General features: G+C 40.6%; 1 long non-coding RNA gene across 1 annotated transcript; it reads left to right on the top strand.

Moving 5' to 3' along the window:
* The first annotated feature begins 9,018 nt into the window (after window positions 1-9,018).
* LOC121831121 (uncharacterized) lies at window positions 9,019-10,205 on the top strand. Its single transcript, XR_006074517.2, has 2 exons — window positions 9,019-9,148; window positions 9,848-10,205. It is a non-coding gene; the product is annotated as an uncharacterized LOC121831121 (long non-coding RNA).
* Window positions 10,206-18,662: the final 8,457 nt, after the last annotated feature.

Genomic DNA, 18,662 nt, shown 5'->3' with positions numbered 1-18,662 from the left:
GACTGTTGAACTTTGCCAAGACAAGTCCTTCAAAATTCCTGCTTCACAGAAAAGTCTGTCAGATATTCTAGGCCTCTAGGTTGAAGGTGGATCCCTCAACATTACAGAAGAACTTTGGGTGACTGACCAGGCAGCTGGATGTCCCTGTCATTAGATAACATTACACCCTTATGGGTCTTTGATGGAATTAAAGACTAAATAGTTAAACTCTTTGATAAAAGATAAATTAGATATAAAACTTTAGACTCACAAAGATATGATAGATATTAGAGTATTTTCTCTAATTTTGCAAAAAAAAAAAAAACAAAAAACAAAACAAAAAACAAATGGACTGGACATTGTAACTGTAATTCTTTTTTTTTGTTTTCTTCGAGACAGGGTTTCTCTGTAGCTTTGGAGCCTATCCTGGACTAGCTCTGTAGACCAGGCTGACCTCGAACTCACAGAGATCCACCTGCCTCTGCCTCCCGAGTGCTGGGATTACAGGCGTGTGCCACTACCGCCCGGCATAACTGTAATTCTTACTTGATAACTGTTTTTGTTATATATAGTTTTACTATGTTAAAGTTAAAACCTTCCTTTTTAATAGATAAAAAGGGGGAAATGCTGTGTAATAATCCTTTTGTACACTGTGAAGATGTGTTGCTCTCATTGTTAATAAAAGATTTTCGGGGCACAGAGAGAATGCTGGTAAGAGGAGGGCAGAATTGGAGGAATGCAATGAGATGCAGAGTGAGCAAGATGGGAAGTATGTAGATGAGGCAAATGAGCCTTGGGGCAGCACATAGATGAATAGAAATGGATTAATTTAAGTTATAAAAGCCAGCTAAAAACAAGCTTAAGCTATCAGCTAACCAGTTATAACTATTCTTAAGTCCTTGTGTGGTTATTTGGAAACTGGCTAGCAGGACAGAAAAGTCCACTTACACAGAGTCTGTGTATTTTCCATCTTTATGTGGCTTATCCTTTTTATATTATTTTAGTCTCTCTTTAAAGACTTTATCTCATTTATAAACCATTTACTTTTACTATCACTGACAATACCCAATTTCTTTTTTTTAAAGCTTATGCACATTTTAAAAACATACTGTAACCTGTTTAGAAGTTTTTCCCATTTGGATCTATCTTTACTGAACATCTACAGCTTTCTCTGATTGTGTGAGATAAATCTTAAACTGCTGTTACCCACCAGCATGGCTCAGCTTAGCACATGGCTCTGGCAGTTAGCTCCAGCCCACAGGCAGCAGCCAGTAGAGGCGCCTCTGTATGCTGAGCACTGGCCCAAGTGCAGGACTAGAAATCCACATCTAGCTCCTTGTCCAGAGCTTTTCTTAGATTTCTTAGGCCCTATTTTTGGGTATTTGAACCCCCACCCTGGACGCCATTTGTAAATGGATTTTTCTTTGGGCCACCAACTCATAAAACATCACAGAGACTTAGTAATTATGAAAGCTCTGCCTGCACACCAGAGGAGGACTCCAGGTGGTTGTGAGCTACCATGTGGTTTCTAGGAATCAAACTCAGGACCTAACTAGCTCTTATAACTTAAATTAACCCATGTTTTTAAATTTACATTCTTCCATGCGCTCATTACCCTATCTCCATTTTGCCCATTCTGCATCCTCCATGTCTGGCTGGCAACCCTGCCTTTCTTCTTCCCAGAGCTCTCTCTGTCCAGAAGTCCCTGCTATACCTCTTGCCCAGCTGTTGGCCATTTAGCTTTTTATTAAACCAATCACAGTGACATTCTTTACACAGTGTGATCAAATATCTTGCAACAACATGCTGTAATGGATGCAGGAGTGAGAATGGAGTGGAGGAGTGCTGTTTAAGAGGGTGAGGGTCAACTTCACACCAAGAGCACCTCCATTTTGCAGTTGCTTTATGAACTGTTACTCTCTGTCACTAGGTAGAAGAAGATGTGCCCTGACTACTGAGCGTCAAGATCAGTGTTTTTAGGCCTCTGGACCACAGAGTCCAAGGTATTTTCCTAAGGACAGCCACCAAAATTACTCACCAAATGTAATGGATGGCATATTCAGCTTCAAGCACTGTGCTGATCTTAGAAGGTACAGAGATGAAACATATAATCCCTAGAGACAGGAACTCACTGAAGATGAGGGAAACACTTGGAATGACATGTGACAAATGATGTAAATGGTGCTGCATTTGAGTGCCATGGCCCAAAACCAAAAGAGCTGCCAGCTCTGCTCAGAGGTACCAATCAGTGTTCCCACAGAGGAGATGGCGTTAGGTCGCAGATAGGTAGGCATCACCTACTATCAAATAGAGCCTATCTTTCTATTTAAAGAGGGCAAAATGAGCATGTCTCTCTCTCTCTCTCTCTTTTTTTTTTTTGAGAAAGTTGCATAGCTTGAGCAGTAGAAGCAGTGATGCCATTACCGTTGAGCATCAGAGTCTGCTTTCTACGACCAGCTTCTCTATGAAGATGGAATGCCTCCCCCCTGTTCCTACACCCCGAGTCTCTACCCCTAGGCAAGGGGTGGACCTATAGCTAGTTTAATGGGACAAAGAAGAAGAAAAACACACTGAAGAGGAATAATCTTCATGGCATCACAGGGTTTGCACTTTTTGGTGACGGTGATGGCAGGGTGGGTGACACTAGGCCACAGACTGTGTCTGGAGAGCACAGCAGTGCTGTCTCTGCAGCCCAGGATCATTGTTCTATGGTGGTAGCGATAGGGTCTTCAGCTGGCTTAGTTGCATACTCTGCTTTTGACTGGTTTTCCTTGATGCTGTTTTTCTTTTTCTTCCTGGATAATCCCCCGGTCTCCCCCACCTATTTTTCAGTTTGGTTTCTCAACCTTAACAAAATTTCTGTGAGCTACTCAGGATATATCTTGTCACAAATTATTTTCCTACACCTTTGACAATATTTCTTTCAATTAAAAATGTTATATGGATCAATAGGTGCTCATATTGGAGCTGAAAAGGCCAAGGGTAGAATGTGAAAGGCCTCATATGCCTTGGTAATATTCTCCACATAGAAGTCTTTAAAATATATTTGTGCTTAAGAATTCTTGTACTTGAATTGAGCTTGGTTAGGAAGATGGGAATGATGACAAGAAATTCATGTTGGAGGTAACCTTGATGGTCCAGCAGGAAGTATCAAGGTTTTAAAAGAATGGAGTATTGAGAAAGAGAGGGAAAAGTCAATTCATGAGCTTGTCTAGAAGAAACTGTATTGGTCTTGGTGACCTGTAGGCTGGGGTATAGAGAGAAGTTGATGAAAACTTGAAGATTTATAGTTTGGATAAATGGGTAGATAGATAGATGGATGGATGGATGATTGGATGGATGGATGGATGGATGGATAGATGGATGGATGGATGGATGGATGGATGGATGGATGGATAGTATAGCCACTGAGCACATAATCCAGCAAGTTTTACATCCACTGAATTGCTGGATGCAAGGAGTAGTTGGAGATGTTCAGTGTGTAGGTGTAGATGGATAACTGAATTTAAGCATCTTAGCTTAAGGAACCCTTCATCACTGTCAGTTAGCAATCACTCTTAAAACTACTCTGAAATTTCTGTCATCCATTGTAAAGTATTTTGTGTAACCTGTGAAACTCAATTTTAACTGGAGGAAGAGGTACTATAGTTTTGTTAAGCAGCTGATTAATTTTTCAAATGACCCATTTCATGGAGCCCTGAATTATCAAACACTTGAAAATAAGTGTGTTTTTGTTGGAACAGGCAGACTTCTTTATATATGCACAAACCCCCCACACTCCACCAACATGTAGAACTAATGCATACAGATAAAGAAACTTTAAAGAGAAACAGGCATATAGACCCAGAATATACCTGCAGATCTCACCCTTGACTCCCAGTTAGCCCTTAAGCACCTCCTAAAGTGTCTAAGATTCCAAGTACAAAATATCCTCTACCTACCCAGCAGATCCTCATAGCTCCATTCTGTTGTAGAATTATTTTAAGATGTGTTATTTTTTTATGTTGAATTTATTTAACTCTGTGAAGCTGTGTTACTGTGCCTGTCTAAAATACCTGATGGTCTAATAAAGAACTGAATGGCCAATATCAAGGCAGGAGAAAGGATAGGTGGGGCTGGCAGGCAGAGAGAATATATAGAAGGAAAAATCTGGGAGGAAAAAAGAAGTAGCCAGAGGAGGAGGAGGACTCCAGGGGCCAATCATTCAGATACACAGCTAGCCATAGAGTAAAAGTAAGATTTACAGAAGTAAGAGAATGGGAAAAGCCCAGAGGCAAAAGGTAGATGGGATAATTTAAGTTAAGGAAAGCTGGCAAGAAACAAGTCAAGCTAAGGCCAGGCATTTATAATTAAGAATAAGCCTCCATGTGTGATTTATTTGGGAGTTGAGTGGTGGGTTTCTCAAAAGAGCAAAAATCAACCAACAACACCATTCAGTATAGCCGATCAATTCCTTCCCATGTGCTCATCAGTGAAACATCCTTTTTCCCCCTGTGACACCCTAGTTCACACTTGTCTCTGATAGACTTCTGTATATGTTAATAGATGTTTTATACAAGAAATGCATACACGCATGCAAAAGAAAGAGGTTTTGAATGTGTGACATTGTTTAATGTGTCTGGGGAAATCTTTCTTCCATTTATTGTGAAGATAACGTATTCAAAATACTCAATGCATGCAAGATTCTACTTCAAAGTTACTTGAGCTACATAAAATAAAATATTAGCTGTCTGTGTATTAGCAATGAATATATTATTAGTAATAATATATAATTTATATTATATAAAATTAAATATATTATAACTAAATATTATTAATAATATATTGATATTAGCATGTATATATATATATATATGTATACACTATTCTGTGAGCAAGTCTAGACCTATGAAAATACTTTTACAAAAATATTCATGCTTTTGATACCCTAAACATCTAACATGGTTTGAGATAAATTTGTATGCTTTAAAATATTTTTTTTTCTTTTAGCCAAAGAAGCTTTTGGAGTGAAAAGAAACATGAAAGCTACTGGAGCAGGAAAGAGAATGGAGATATTGATCATTTTTGTTTTTTAACAAGTGTCAATGCTTGTGGCTTGTGGCTTTTTTGTACCTCAGGCTCTTCTTCAAAGGGATTTCCTGTTCCTCCCTAATCTATTCAGCCTTTCTTCATTTCAAACAGAATTCTGCCTGGAATGGCTATATAGTAACAGAGGGATTCAGTTTGCAGGAAAAAGGCTTTGGAGTTCTGTTTCAACCCTTGCAAAATTTTACACTGAAAAGCCGTATTAGCAAGGAGGAAAATGAAATGTGGCCAATGTTCACAGAAAACATCGATCTATCTCATGTTTCTCACCAAAAAATGTCATGGGAAGGAAGCCACATCTACTTAGTCTATTCACCTATTCATTCTTTCACCATTGGTGAGTATTTTGCAAGTACTTACTGTGTGCTGGTGGGTCTTGGAGGACAATTGGGACTGTTTCAGATATCATCCTTGTCCCAGTGCAGCTTAAAAGATGGTCAGAACTGGATAAATGTTTACAAAATCATGCAGAGAGTGAGGAATCTCTACTAAAGCTTTTGTGATTCAGCGTGGGAGATTTCATTTCTGTTCCTGTGCAGCGACGGTCTCACTCATTCTTCCCCCACTTATGTCACTCTTATTATTCCAAAGTACTGACTGAGACAGCACAGATATGGGGATACAGTGGCCAGTTGGCTATTTATGCCTAAGTGTGTGTGTGTGTGTGGGGGGGTGTCGAAGCTCAGTGTGGTTATTGTATACAGTTGAACAGGGAGGTGTGGTTATTGCGTACAGATGAACAAGGAAGCAGGATGATATACAACTGAACAAAGAGGCAGGTTTAGCTTGATCTCAGTAGTAGCCAACTCTGTAGGGGGGTAATCTTCAGGCAATGGACATCTGGGCATGATGGACATTTTCTACACACATTGTCAACACTTTCCCTAGGATGAGAGGAATACTTTGCCATCCCTCTAAGCCTCTCCCAACTCGGGGCTTTGCCACTCCCATGGGTCTGAGGCATTGGAGTCCTTTACAAGGCTACACTCATGTCCAACAATACACATTCACCAAGGACTCCATTCACTCCCTACAGGGGGTATTAATGCCATATTTACAATGACTTATTACAATTTCCATGTAACATTTCTATGTTTTCAATGATTATTAGTAATGATGCTATTTAATATTATCTTGGAGTGTCTACCATCTTTTTTATTGCTTAGTCTTGTAAGACAGGATTACTATAGTCAACATGACAGAGAAAGCAGGTCCAACAATGTTTGTTTGTGCCTTTTAATCCAGTCTGAACCGCCTAACATTTACAATAGTATAACTACGAATATGGCTAAATATTTATTTTCATAGTCTCTAGTTTCATATATTTGTTCAGAACTGAAATTCTATATCTTCTCTGATGTCCTAGCAGAGTTAGCAGTACAAACCCCACCCCACCCCCTTTTTAACTTTTCCCCTTGACTTAGTCTCTTTCATTTTTATGGCTCTAAAAAAATAAAACATGAAAAAGAAAAGCCAGATATCTTTTATCTTTCATGTATGACAGATGTTCCCTCACCATGTTTCATGAGCATTATCCATCTTTAGAGAACACAAGGGTGGAAGTCCCAGCCAGCAGAGGCTTGTGAAATGAATCTTGCTCGTGTTGATTAGCAAATCCTTCATAATGAGTCTTAGGGGCACACATTGTTCAATTTTCTCTGCTAGGTTCCACATTAAATAGGAAAAGAATTAACATGAGACTAAAACGTAGAATGTGGTTCTAGATGGCAATAATGATCCTTCAGACAGAGGACATTCATTCCATTGGTGTTATTTAAGACTAGTTTTTTTGGGGGGTCGGGGCCTTAGCTCATATGTGGAGAACACCTTGTCTACCAAGTCTAATGACTCAACAAGGAGAAAGGTCAACATGACCCATGAATAATTTTATATTTAAGATTGTCATTGAAGCATAGGTGCTAATATGGATACTTTGAAAAAGATCTGCTTGTATTTATGTGTACATGTATATGTTTGTGTAAAGGTATATCACCCTGGGTGCTGGTTCTCGAGAGCCAGAGGAGAATCGTCAGATTTCCTGGAGTTACAGGTGGTTGTGAGACACAGATGGATGGTAGGAACTGAACTCTGGGTGTCTGGAAAAGCAAGAAGAACTCTCAACGGTTGAACCATCTCCCCAGCCCCTAATATGGATAATTTTAATGGATGAACGTAAGGAAAATATGTCGCCTATGAGCATGAAACACACAGAAGCTCCAGCCACGCAGGTTGATATGAGCTACAAGTTTGCATAGAGCAGAGAGAGCCTCTCTCTTGGTTAAGCCCAACTCCATCTCCTGATGATACTGGCAGATAGAACAGCTTTGCCTTTCAGATGTTCAGTCAGTTATTTTTAGTTCTTCTGAAGCCTGGGAAATCAGAAATATAACCTCCTTGCAAAGTCCAAGTGGGCCAACCCTAGCAGGGCCTCTGAATCTGATTAGATAAAACAACAAAGAAAGCCTGTTGGGGCAGAGGCAGGAAGAGCCAAGGTGGGTGGCAATCCGCTGAACTCAGGGGAAATGGAGCCTCAAAGAATTCAAAAGTGGGTGAAAAAAATAACATAAGCAATAGACAACTTTCCCACATCTCAGATCACTCTCTAAATACAGCTAGGAAAAATTTCCCCACACGGAACTTTTCTTAATTCCCGAAGTATAATAAACAGTATGTGAATGTGTGTTTGCTCTCGGCACCACACTGGGAGAGGTCCTCGCTCTAGTAGCGTTTGTCCTCTGTACTAAGCGGTTTTCCTTTCTCTCATGGGCTTGGGGTGAATTGGGACACACTTTATGTTATAAAAAATGGTTATTTGTTTAAAAATTCCCAATATAATACTGGAGTAACGGACTTGCAAGCTTTTCCCTTAGTTAAGATGGAAGAGAACCATGGAAATAAACCCATGGGCCGACACCCATCCCCCCCTTCCAGTTAAGAAAGAAAATCCATTCCTGTTTGGCTGCTTATATTTTTGAGAACAGCATACCAGATTTTTGCCTGGCCAGTACTAGGCACAGTCTAACCAAGGAGGTGTGAGTGGGCAGTGTACTGACACTTGTCATCTGCGGCTTTTGACAGATCTTATACAACAGGATGCATCTCCAGCATCATCACATTGTAAAAGAAAACAAATGAAAAGGGCCCCAGGTACTGAAATACAAGACAGTGGACATCTGGCATCTTCGTTGCTTTGGAAGTTGCTGGAATATACTGTGTTCCAGCCACAGGGTTTAAGACATGGAGATTGTCTTACATGTCACATTCATTTGCTAACTTGGAAATCACTCCAAATTCTTATCCATTTCCTCCAACAGTGACAGCATTCATGTGTAAATTTGTTGTGAAACTACAACGTGGTTAAAAAAAATGGAAGCAGGTTTTTAATTTCTTAGGGTTGAGTCAAGTCAACCCTGCTACATGTCTTTCCTATTTTCTTTCAGAACCCATTAGCTTCCCTCCTTCCCCAACAGCATGCCAGTTCTTTAATCTGCTATGGAGAAGCTGAGAGGCAGGGTAGCAGGTGTGAGAAGGTTCCGGTAGAGGGACTGGGTTGTGCTTGGGCCAGGCAACCCTGCAGTCTGTATCCTGGGGATACAGGAGTGATGGAGAAATGGGCTCAGCCAACATCTCAGTACATCTGTGATGCTCTCAGATTCCACTTGTGGCTATCTAGGCCTCTTTGGGCTGTTCCCTGGGCACCGCTGGTTTTGGTGCACAGTCCCAATTCTGTGGCAGCAGAGGGTGCTGTGAACATCAGAATCAAAGAGCACCCCCTTTCCCTCAACTCCAGCAAATCTGTGAGCACCACTGCCAGGGCCTAGTGGTAGAGGCAGACACACTTCCTGGCTTCCCTGTCAGAGAAGCTCGTCAGAGATACCTTGACCGAAGCAAGCCTGCTTTAGACAGTGCTCTGGAGCCTCCCTGTGTGATGTCACATGGGAGGGGAACCTGGTATTGCTTGGTAACACAGTCAATTTTGGGAGCCTTGAAGCCAGCCTCGAAGAGGAGGGGCCTAATGCACAGTTACTTCTGCCTTTCTGCCTCCTGGAATGTAACAACTCCTCATGACATTGGGAAGCTTCTGGTATGAAAACATTACCCAGGATTTTACACCAAACTCTCATTATTTTCCCCAAAGGAAAACAACTTGGTTAAATGTATGATTCTGTCCTGGGAGATGTTTAGTATTGGCTGTATGAACACCTGCATATACAGAGGCATTATCTGGCTGACAAGGATTTTGTTTGAAGTATCATCATGAATTGCTGGCCAGGTCATCTATTTGCACTGAGTTTTTGAACCCCTAATCCAAAACAGAAGGCATGGAACTCATGAACTCACTCCAAACATTGTAAGAACTTTGTAATTAAAACTTCTCAACAAAATGTTAAGATTGATGACGAGGCTGTCTACCAACTGATGGTACAATAGAAAAGTCACGGCTTTGCAGTGGTAGCCCCCGACATCTTTGAGATAAAAAACAATTGCTTTGGAGGGAAGAAGTTTTAAGATTATGAATTGTTTACACACATGATCTTTTTGCCCCTCTGAGAAGTTTGGGATAGATGCCTTACAAGCCACATCCTCCCCACCCCCTCCCATTTAGTCAAGGCCCACGCTTTTGTTAAAGGATACAGACTGGGAGGTGGCTTCTCACAAGAACAGCAGACAATCCTGACCGCATGAAGTGGCGTGACGTAGGGATGTGCTTCATAAAGCCCTCGTGTCGTTAGATAGCACTCTTTAAATCACCATATGGTTGTCAGGCTTTTCTGTTTAAAAGGTCGGAGACTCATCACCGGAGGATTCTGAAGTGGAGGAGACAGTCTGTCAGTGCCCTGGGAGCCAGAGCAGCTGAGTATTTGAAGTCAGGCCGCCACCCACATCGTGCCAAATGTGCCACTGTGGAGCTGGCCGCGCAAGCGCTAAACAAGCGTGCAGAGATTGTGACACCTGTCCTTCTGGTCCCTCCCTCCCTTTAAGCATCTTTGCCACTAATCATGTCGTAACCGCAATCAGTTCAAGAAATAAACACCGGCGAAGGCAAGTCTACAATTCTAATGGAGTGCTCGAGGAGCTCAAAGACCCTCTCCAAAGTGTGCCTTGAAAATAATACCCAGATTAAACCTCCCAAACCGGGCCATTCTCTTTGTTGTGAGCTTTTTCAAAGCGGGCATTTCCTTCATGCAATAAGAAACTAAAGCCTTTGGCATGCAGTTCCTGAAATTTGTTGTGTGTTTATCAGGGTCGCTAGAATCTTAACCAGCATTTTCATTGTTAGGAAATTCTTTTAAAGTTCCTGGTTCTGACTTCGAAGACTATTTAAACGGCATTTTGGAAATGTTCCTATTTAAAGGGTGTTAAAAAGGCATGTGAAAGGGGGATTATTTGTTAAAAAAAAAAAAAGCCTTTTGCAATCTGACAACAATTTAACTCCAGTAGAGTGGATGCACACAAAGAAATTCTCCCTTAAAAATTCATATGAGAGAGAGTAAGTCTTTAAAATTTCAGGCTTGTCCTTTTACTAGGATATGTGTTAGCAGGGCTGTAAAGCTGGTACAAAGTTCTCGTGAGTACCACAGCAAATGCAATGATTGACTCATCTTTGGGCTTGGATTACATGTGTGGGGCTGTGTTTTGGATGGAGCACTCTGGAATAGCAACACTCCGTCAAAAACACAGTGGCACACCTGTGGTCCAAATGGCTCAGTAAGGCAAAACATATGACATCAAAATGCTGGCAGTCATACTAAAAAAGAGAGGGAAAGAAAAAACGCCTAAGCTGTGGCAGTGGCGAGACAGCACAAAGCCAATAATGCACGGGAAGAACGGAGCATTTTACATCCGCGGTGCAGGACGTGATTTATCTGTTACTTAGTCCCTGCTCATAAGCCTTGTTTGCTCTGCCTGATGTTGACACGAGCATCACATGCACGTCGTGTGAAAAGTTGCTAAGATGGATGCTCTATCCTAAAAAGTAAATTGTCATCACCGATTGCACAGTGAGAAGTGACTGTTGCTTGTGTTTCCAAAGGCCCCAAAATGTCACCAAGAAGTAATAACTTGTATTCCCAAAGGCCCCAAAATGTCACCAAGAAGTAACAAAGGGGCTTTGAATGGTCTTTTCAGTGGCACCTAATGGTGCAGAATAAATAGATGTTGCTATTGTAAGAGAGGAAGGCATAAAATACTATTTAATATTAAAAGGGAAAATCTTGATCATTGTTTTTCATATGGAGCATTGAGGCATTACCTTCCCAGTTTGATGGACTCTTACCCAGTTCTCTTAAAGCAACATAATAATACTATCAATCTGATTGTGTGTTCCTATATTTTGCTTTCTGTAAATGTAATTTTAAACATTGTAATGAAGACTATTCTGTTTGCATAGTTCTTTTTGTTTATTTAGTTGTTTGCAAGAAATAGTTTTTTTCCATGTAAAGAAATACTAGTAGGCTCATATATACACAGGACTTCTGTTAGAGAAAAGCCTTTACTCCCTTCAAAAATACTGACGTTTAGCAACTGAGTCTGAAGGTTTGTGCACTGAAACTTGCCTTATTTTCCTGGTGTTCCCTGGGACAAATTCATCTTGGTTTGCTCCTGACATGGATACCATGACAGCACTGAGCCCCTTGGTAATCTCCCCATGTCATTGTTTCTACAAAGAACAGGTTGCAATGGACTTTAAGTCAGCAGTTGTGACCCGTGTTCCTTATGTGACACTTGACAGAGCAGCTGCAGTTGTCAATGCTTCCCCTGTGCTCAAACCCAAGAGTGAAGGTCACAACAGAGACTGGTAACTCCGCTTTTCAGTGACTGCGTGCACATGTGCAGTCTCATGTAGATGGAAGTGAGTTAGCACTAAAAACCTACTGCTTTCTCCGTGGAACTAGCACAAGGGAGATGGTTATTAAAAACTGTAAGTGGGGCTGGAGAACGGCTCAGCTGTTAAGAGCACTTATTACTAGTCCTTCAGTGGATTCAGTTCAGTTCCCAGCAGACACATGGTCACTTACAACCATCTGTAACTACAGTTCCAGGGTATCCAGTGCCCTCTTCTGGCTTCTGAGGGCGCTACACACTTACGTGGTGCACATATATTCATGCAGACAAAACATTAACCAATGTCAAGTGTACATAAATCTTCTTGCGTTCCTAACCACTTTTCTGTCGGGCATCTGGAAGGCACATGTCCAGCACCTAATTTGGAAGTTTGGTGGCACAATAGCCTTTTTTGAGACACATGCACTGGCAATTGAGAGCTGGGGAAATCAAGTGAATTAGAGGAAATGAATTGAGAGCAGAGTTCTCCAAATACCGAGGTCTGGTTGCTCCTGGAATTATTTTCATGGTAGGCTGCACAACTGGGTTTTCTCCTCCTTAAGGTAACCTGGCTACAGGATGAAAATCGCTATTATGAAAATATTATATAAATCTTTCATTTGATGGCCAAACTTTTTTTTTTTTAAACACCAGTTGCGATGAGATTTTGAAGAAGTACCCAGATATGTATTGGCTAAGATTGCCAAATTTTTCCATGACACATAATTAATTCCAAACTGATACTCTCCTGGTGTGTTTTCTTTAGGTTTCACAGAATCTGTATAACTCTGCCTCTGCTTTGTAGTCCTAGAAACTGTGTGTATTCAACACATGCTAGCACTTTTTAGAGAATGTAGACATTGTGCAAAAAAAAAAAATGTTCAGGGCATGTAAAAAGATAGTTTTGAGAACACTAAATTTCTGTTGTAGGTTTCTTTTTCCTTTATTTATTTATTTGTTTGATTGCTCGTTTTTGTGCTGGTGTATCTGCTCCCCCATGCCACAGCATGCCTGCAGAGGTCAGAGAACAACTTCCCAGAGTCAGTTCTCTCTTTTAACCACGTGGGGTCTGGGGACAGGTAATCGGACTTTGGTGGCATGTGCCCTTACTTGCTGATTCGACTCACTGGCCCAAGAACACTCAACATTCTTAATTTGACCATGAGATAGTAGGAAAACAATTAGTTTTTCCCTCTGCGCTGTGTGTAGGAAAAAATAGAAGGGAAATAGCACTGCTGTGTTTGAGCCTCCACTTTACTGCCATGTTCTGCTCAATATTTTCTGCTGCCCTTCGCTGGATGCTCATGAGGATCTCACTGGGAAAATATTGTTGACGTTTAACAGGCAAAGAAACTGAGGCTGACAGAGCTTGATGATGGCACTAGACTGCTTCCCTGTATGTTTTGTTATCTTAATTAGCATTTGTAGTATCCTACAACTTAGGTGTAAGCATCCCTTTATACATGTGAGGGCCCTGAAGGCCCAGTCTCAGTAATTTGTCTAAAGTCATGCAGTGGAGACGTTCTGGTAGAGTTCTGGTAGCGCCACAACTCAATCCAGGGACAAATGATGCCCAAACTTCCTCGTGGTGAGATGTGTGCTTTTGCTATGATGCTGTAGTGCGTTTAGAGAGCGTGTCCCACAAGCAAGGAGCTGTGAAGTGTCTGAAGCTGGGACCATGGCCAGGCAGTGGGGTGGGAGTACTGGGTCTGCCCTGACCTTATTCTTTACACATGGTTTGAATTGGCCTCTTTGCCCATGCTACAAGGTCAGTGCTTAGAGTGAACTGAGAAGTTCAAAGTGGTGTGCTTCCCAGAGTGGACATGCATCTTTAGACAGGCTCTCTGTGGAAATCCTGCTGGGACCTCCACATAGCACACATATTTGCAATACCTCTTCATGCCTCAGGCTACAAGGGTGCTTTGTAGTGAGAGCCTAGTTCATTTTAGAATCCCATCTGGTCTTTGGTGGAACACATTGGAGAAAGTGAACTATAGATTAACCCCCCAAGCTAGAAAATATTTTCATGGTTCCCATTTCTATAAGGTCACAGGGTGTATGAGAATAGAATGCTTCATAGGAAGTTACACCCCACACTCTCAGAATTTTCTTTTCTCTAGTCCTAACTATATCTCTTCAGATCTTGGGTGAATATGATTAAACTATAAGCAAGGACCATTGCTGAAAGCATCACCTGGTTCTTGTGTAACAAAAGTTCACTAGTTGTCTTTAGATAACAATATTCCTATGTTATGGAATTTCCTATCAGTGTGGGAGTTATAATGAGCAAATGTTTATTAAATACAACCAATTAGGTCTATTCATATTGTTTTGTAAATACAAATGTATCTGTTGCCAAATGGTTCTTATAAGATTTCATTATTTTTCAAATTCATGGACACTATGTGGTTTCTGCCTGCAGTTGTCTTTCTTAGGAGAAATTATCTCATTAATTGACTCTCTCCTTTGCAACATTATGTACCTTTAACTACATGTTGAGTCCCAAAAAAGTATAAGACTGTTAAATGTTGGCCATTGTCAGAGAGGACCATGAATTTGCCTTGGTCAGGTCTGAAGTCCTTTAGGGCAGAAATGCTTGGCCTTGGCTTGATTGTACATCCAGAGACCCAAAGGTCCACAAACCCCAGAAACTGACCTCAAACTTTTGTGTCTGCTAATTGTTGAGGAAAGGAGCAATTCATAGGGTCTGTGACTCCAAAATAGAGATGATCAAGAGATGCACAATACTCCTTTCATGCCACTGTTTTTCTCTCAGCAAAAATGATTGTTTTCTGTCAAAGGACAACAATAAAGAAATTCATGCACAAATTCCCTTTAAAGATGTTTCCCTTATGGGTAATTCTACTCCTTTTGCCTGAAGAGGGTGCTGTATATCACTATGGAAGTGGCCATTTTCTTTTGATGTCCAAAGATTAACAAGGTAGAATTCTGGGTATACTTAAAATAAGTGTCTAGAATGGTAGACTCCTTCAGCTATTTCTTAACCAATAATGCTGTACACTCAAAGCTATTTCTAGAGAAAAATTCAAATAATTCACATATCATCCATAAATAGATTCTGCTATGATTTGGATGTGGTTTATCCTTCGTGGGTTCACATCAGGGAAGCTTGTTTATCTATATGGTGATATTATGATGGGGTAGAAACTTTAAGAGGTGGGCCTACCAAGGATGAACCTACTATTCTTATTTTGTTAACTGGACATAGTAACAAACTGCCCTCTACATGCATGTCTCTACACTCACAGATTAGTGCAGCTCTCATTAGAGAAGTTTCTTTCGCTGTGGATGGTGGGTAATGTACAACCAAAGTATAAAAAAAATGTGTCAGTGGAGTGCTCAGCTACAACTAGGACACCTATAACATGCACTTCCCCACACAAGGTTCAGGGGCCGCTGTGGAAGAAGAGGTATAAATATTCTAAGAGCTAGAGGTAGAGGAAGACCACAGTGAAAAGTATCTTCTGGGCATGACAGGGCTGCTGTGATCAGAAATGCACAAGAGCTGTGTTTGTTTACACAAGACTTACAGAAGATCAATCCAGTTAATATTCTAACATGGATAGGTGTGGAGCTCATAAGCCCCCCATGCCTGAGGAACCATTGACAATTGATGATTTCTGGAGAAAGGAGAGTCAGAAGGGTGTGGCCCCTGATAGGTAGATCATTCTTCAGTGGATGGCCACATACCCAGGAGTAAATGGGAGCACAAACTGGAATTGGTGGGTTATCACAAAGGAAAAAAAAAGGACATAAATTTTTTGGGGAGTAGGCAGTAGACTTGGGAAGATTTAGGGAAGGAAGTAAAGGGTAGATGTGATCAAATACATTGTGTGAAATTCTCAAAGATTTTTTTTAAAAAGACACCTTAGCACAACTCTGAAGATACCTTACGCAACCATGTAAGTAATATCTATGATGACTTTACATGGTCTTCACATTCTCGCTTTGTACATAGTATTACTGCTCCAGAACCAAAGGACTCACACTTGGCACTAGATAGGTCTTTGGAAAGATAAGAAATTATTAAGAGGTAAATGACTATTTTTCATATATATATATGAATATATATATATATATCTCCATCCATGAGTTTAGCTGATGGGGGAATGTCTTTGTGTATGCTGTGAATATATGTTGCTCTGATTGGTTGATAAATACAGCCATTTGGCTTATGACAAGGCAGTGTCGAGGCAAGCAGGAAATCCATACAGATAGACAGGAAGAGGAAGGAGAGGCAGAGAAGACACTGCCAGCCGCTGCCATGAGAAGCAAGATGTAAAGATACTGGTAAGCCACAAGCCATGTGGCAAAGTATAGATTTGTAGAAATGGGTTAATTTAAGATATAAGAGCTAGCTAGCAAGAAGCCTACAATGGCCATAGTTTAAAAATAATATAAGCCTGTGTGTGTTTATTTGGGTCTGAGTGGCTGCAGATCAGGCAGGGTACAGGAAAACTTTCAGCTACGTTTAGCAAATGACTGCTGAACACAATATTATAGAGAATAAATAGAGAAAAAAGGAGGTAGGGCTTGTGAGAGGTCATTACGTCACTGAAGGGATTAAATCTGCTCTTCTGGGACTCTGGCCAGCTCTGGGGAAAGAGTTGGTAAAAGAGAGCAAGACTGAGCTGCCTTAAACTTTGGCTTCCTTATTGCCATATGACATCTTCTATGTAGTCCCATCATAGCCATTTGTCATGAGGCCCTCACCATACCCAGTGCCACTCCAGGTTGTTTGGGCTTCTCACTCTCTGTTCTATAAGCCATTCAGACTCAAGTAGTATGTTATAGAAAAGGAAAATGGATAACTGCTTTTGAAGTTCTCAAAATTAACTCAAATTGTTTATGCGGTTCACCACTTGGGAGAAAGAAACACCATTCTTTCTCAGATGAACATAGAGAAACACAACCAGGACAGCATTAAAGACTGATCTCAAGAACTGCACTCCCTTGGAAAAGAATGCAACAAACCCCAAGCCCTGTCACATGCCATAATTTATCATTTTTAATATGTGCACATACAAATGACCATACAGTCAGGAGCAGTCATAGTGCTGCACATCAACCAACAACTTGCCTTTCTCTTTATGGCAATCAGCCTTTGCCTCCCTCAGTGTCTTTCCTGCCCTCGTTTTGGATGCTTGTGACCACTTGCATGGTATACCTGATATTCCAAATTTTACCTCCTTAGGAGAAATATCCATTGGTCGATCCATGGTGTAGGGATAACATTTATGTGTGTGCTGTCTCTTTTCCAACCACGGTGGTCTCTCAAACCTCAGTCACATCCCCGCTCTTAGCTCTGTCTTTATTGTTTTCCTGATATCTTCTGTAAGCACACAGTGTCATGAAATGCAAGACAAAGTGTTTTGTTGTTGTTCTTGTTCCCCAAGGATATTGGTGGATGTTGTTCCTGCTTTCCCTAAGTTAGCATTTAGGCTCACTGACTTACTGCCTTTCATCCCAGGTCTTTGGCACTGATACTTTGCTTTGTTCTTGCATATGTGTGTGTATTTTATTCTTTGTTCTTTTATTCTCTCACTTCAGATGTCTGCTGAAATGATTGGATAACGTTGATTGGTCTTTCTATGTCATCATTACTAAATCCTCTTCAACTAACTGCGGTAGCCCTGGAAGGTTGTAAGGAAGAACCCAACATTAAAGAGGTATTTGTAGTTAAATAAGCACAGTTGTTTTGTTTCAGGGAATTGACTAATGCCATTAACAGAAGATTTGTATATATAAATAGTGATTCTGGCATTTTGGTGATCCTTATTATGATAAGCATCAGAAACTTTGGGGTAGAGCATATACTTCTGATCACTAATCCTTATATTCTTTCTCAATCGACATATTTTTTTTTATAAGAGGTGATTTCTAAGTAATTTGTAAGTGCAAAAAGGATGGAGTATGAATTAAATAATTTTAATGACTGTGGTGAATAGTCTAATATCTAATAATAATGATAATAGCCACCAACATCAAGCTTTTATTCCAGAGCAGCCATTGTACTTACTTAGATGGATTTATGTTAATATATATTAAATTATTTTGCAGGTGAGTCTGTGAAGATCAGAGAGGCTCAATGACTTCTGTAAGGTCACACAGCTGACACATGATCCAGTCAGGATCTAGCCAGAGGTCATTTTGAATCTAATACCAGCATGCTTTACACCATCTTGCCCAATGGTGATGCTCTTTCCACAAAACACTGTTTGAAGGACAGAGGAGTTTTCCTCTGAACAGCATGTCATCATGTCATATTCATCTTTTTGATTCCTTTCTCAATAAGGATTATAATACTTATTCTGGACACAATGTGATTCTTTGTGTACATGTTCATGTGTGTGTGCATGGGTGTGCTTCTGCATATAAATGCCAGAGGTCAATGTCAGGTGTTTTCCTTATTTTTTGAGACTGGGTTACTTCCAAAAGCAGAATGCTCCTTAGCTGATTTTCATTTTGAAGCAAGAAATTTGTTCTGATACCAAAGTTAGGCCTGGCTTTGGACTCTGCTGTTGGATTAACTTCCAGAAGATGATGTTTGTTCCTCATTCCTAAGGTCTCCAACTATCCTGCCTTTGGTATGTCTTAATTGAAAATACTTCAGAAATTCTCAACTTTGTCAGAACAATAGGAAGCATCTTGGAAGCTCATAAATTGTTATGATGCTCAACAATGGATTTTTTGGCTCCTGTATGAAACAGACACTTCCCTAGGCAATGCAAAAATGAAATTCAGATTACTCT

Source organism: Peromyscus maniculatus, chromosome 7 (genome assembly GCF_049852395.1).
Source record: "Peromyscus maniculatus bairdii isolate BWxNUB_F1_BW_parent chromosome 7, HU_Pman_BW_mat_3.1, whole genome shotgun sequence".
NCBI classification, from domain to species: Eukaryota; Metazoa; Chordata; class Mammalia; order Rodentia; family Cricetidae; genus Peromyscus; species Peromyscus maniculatus.
Note: the sequence above shows the minus strand (reverse complement) of the source record. Positions and strands in the feature narration are given on the sequence as shown.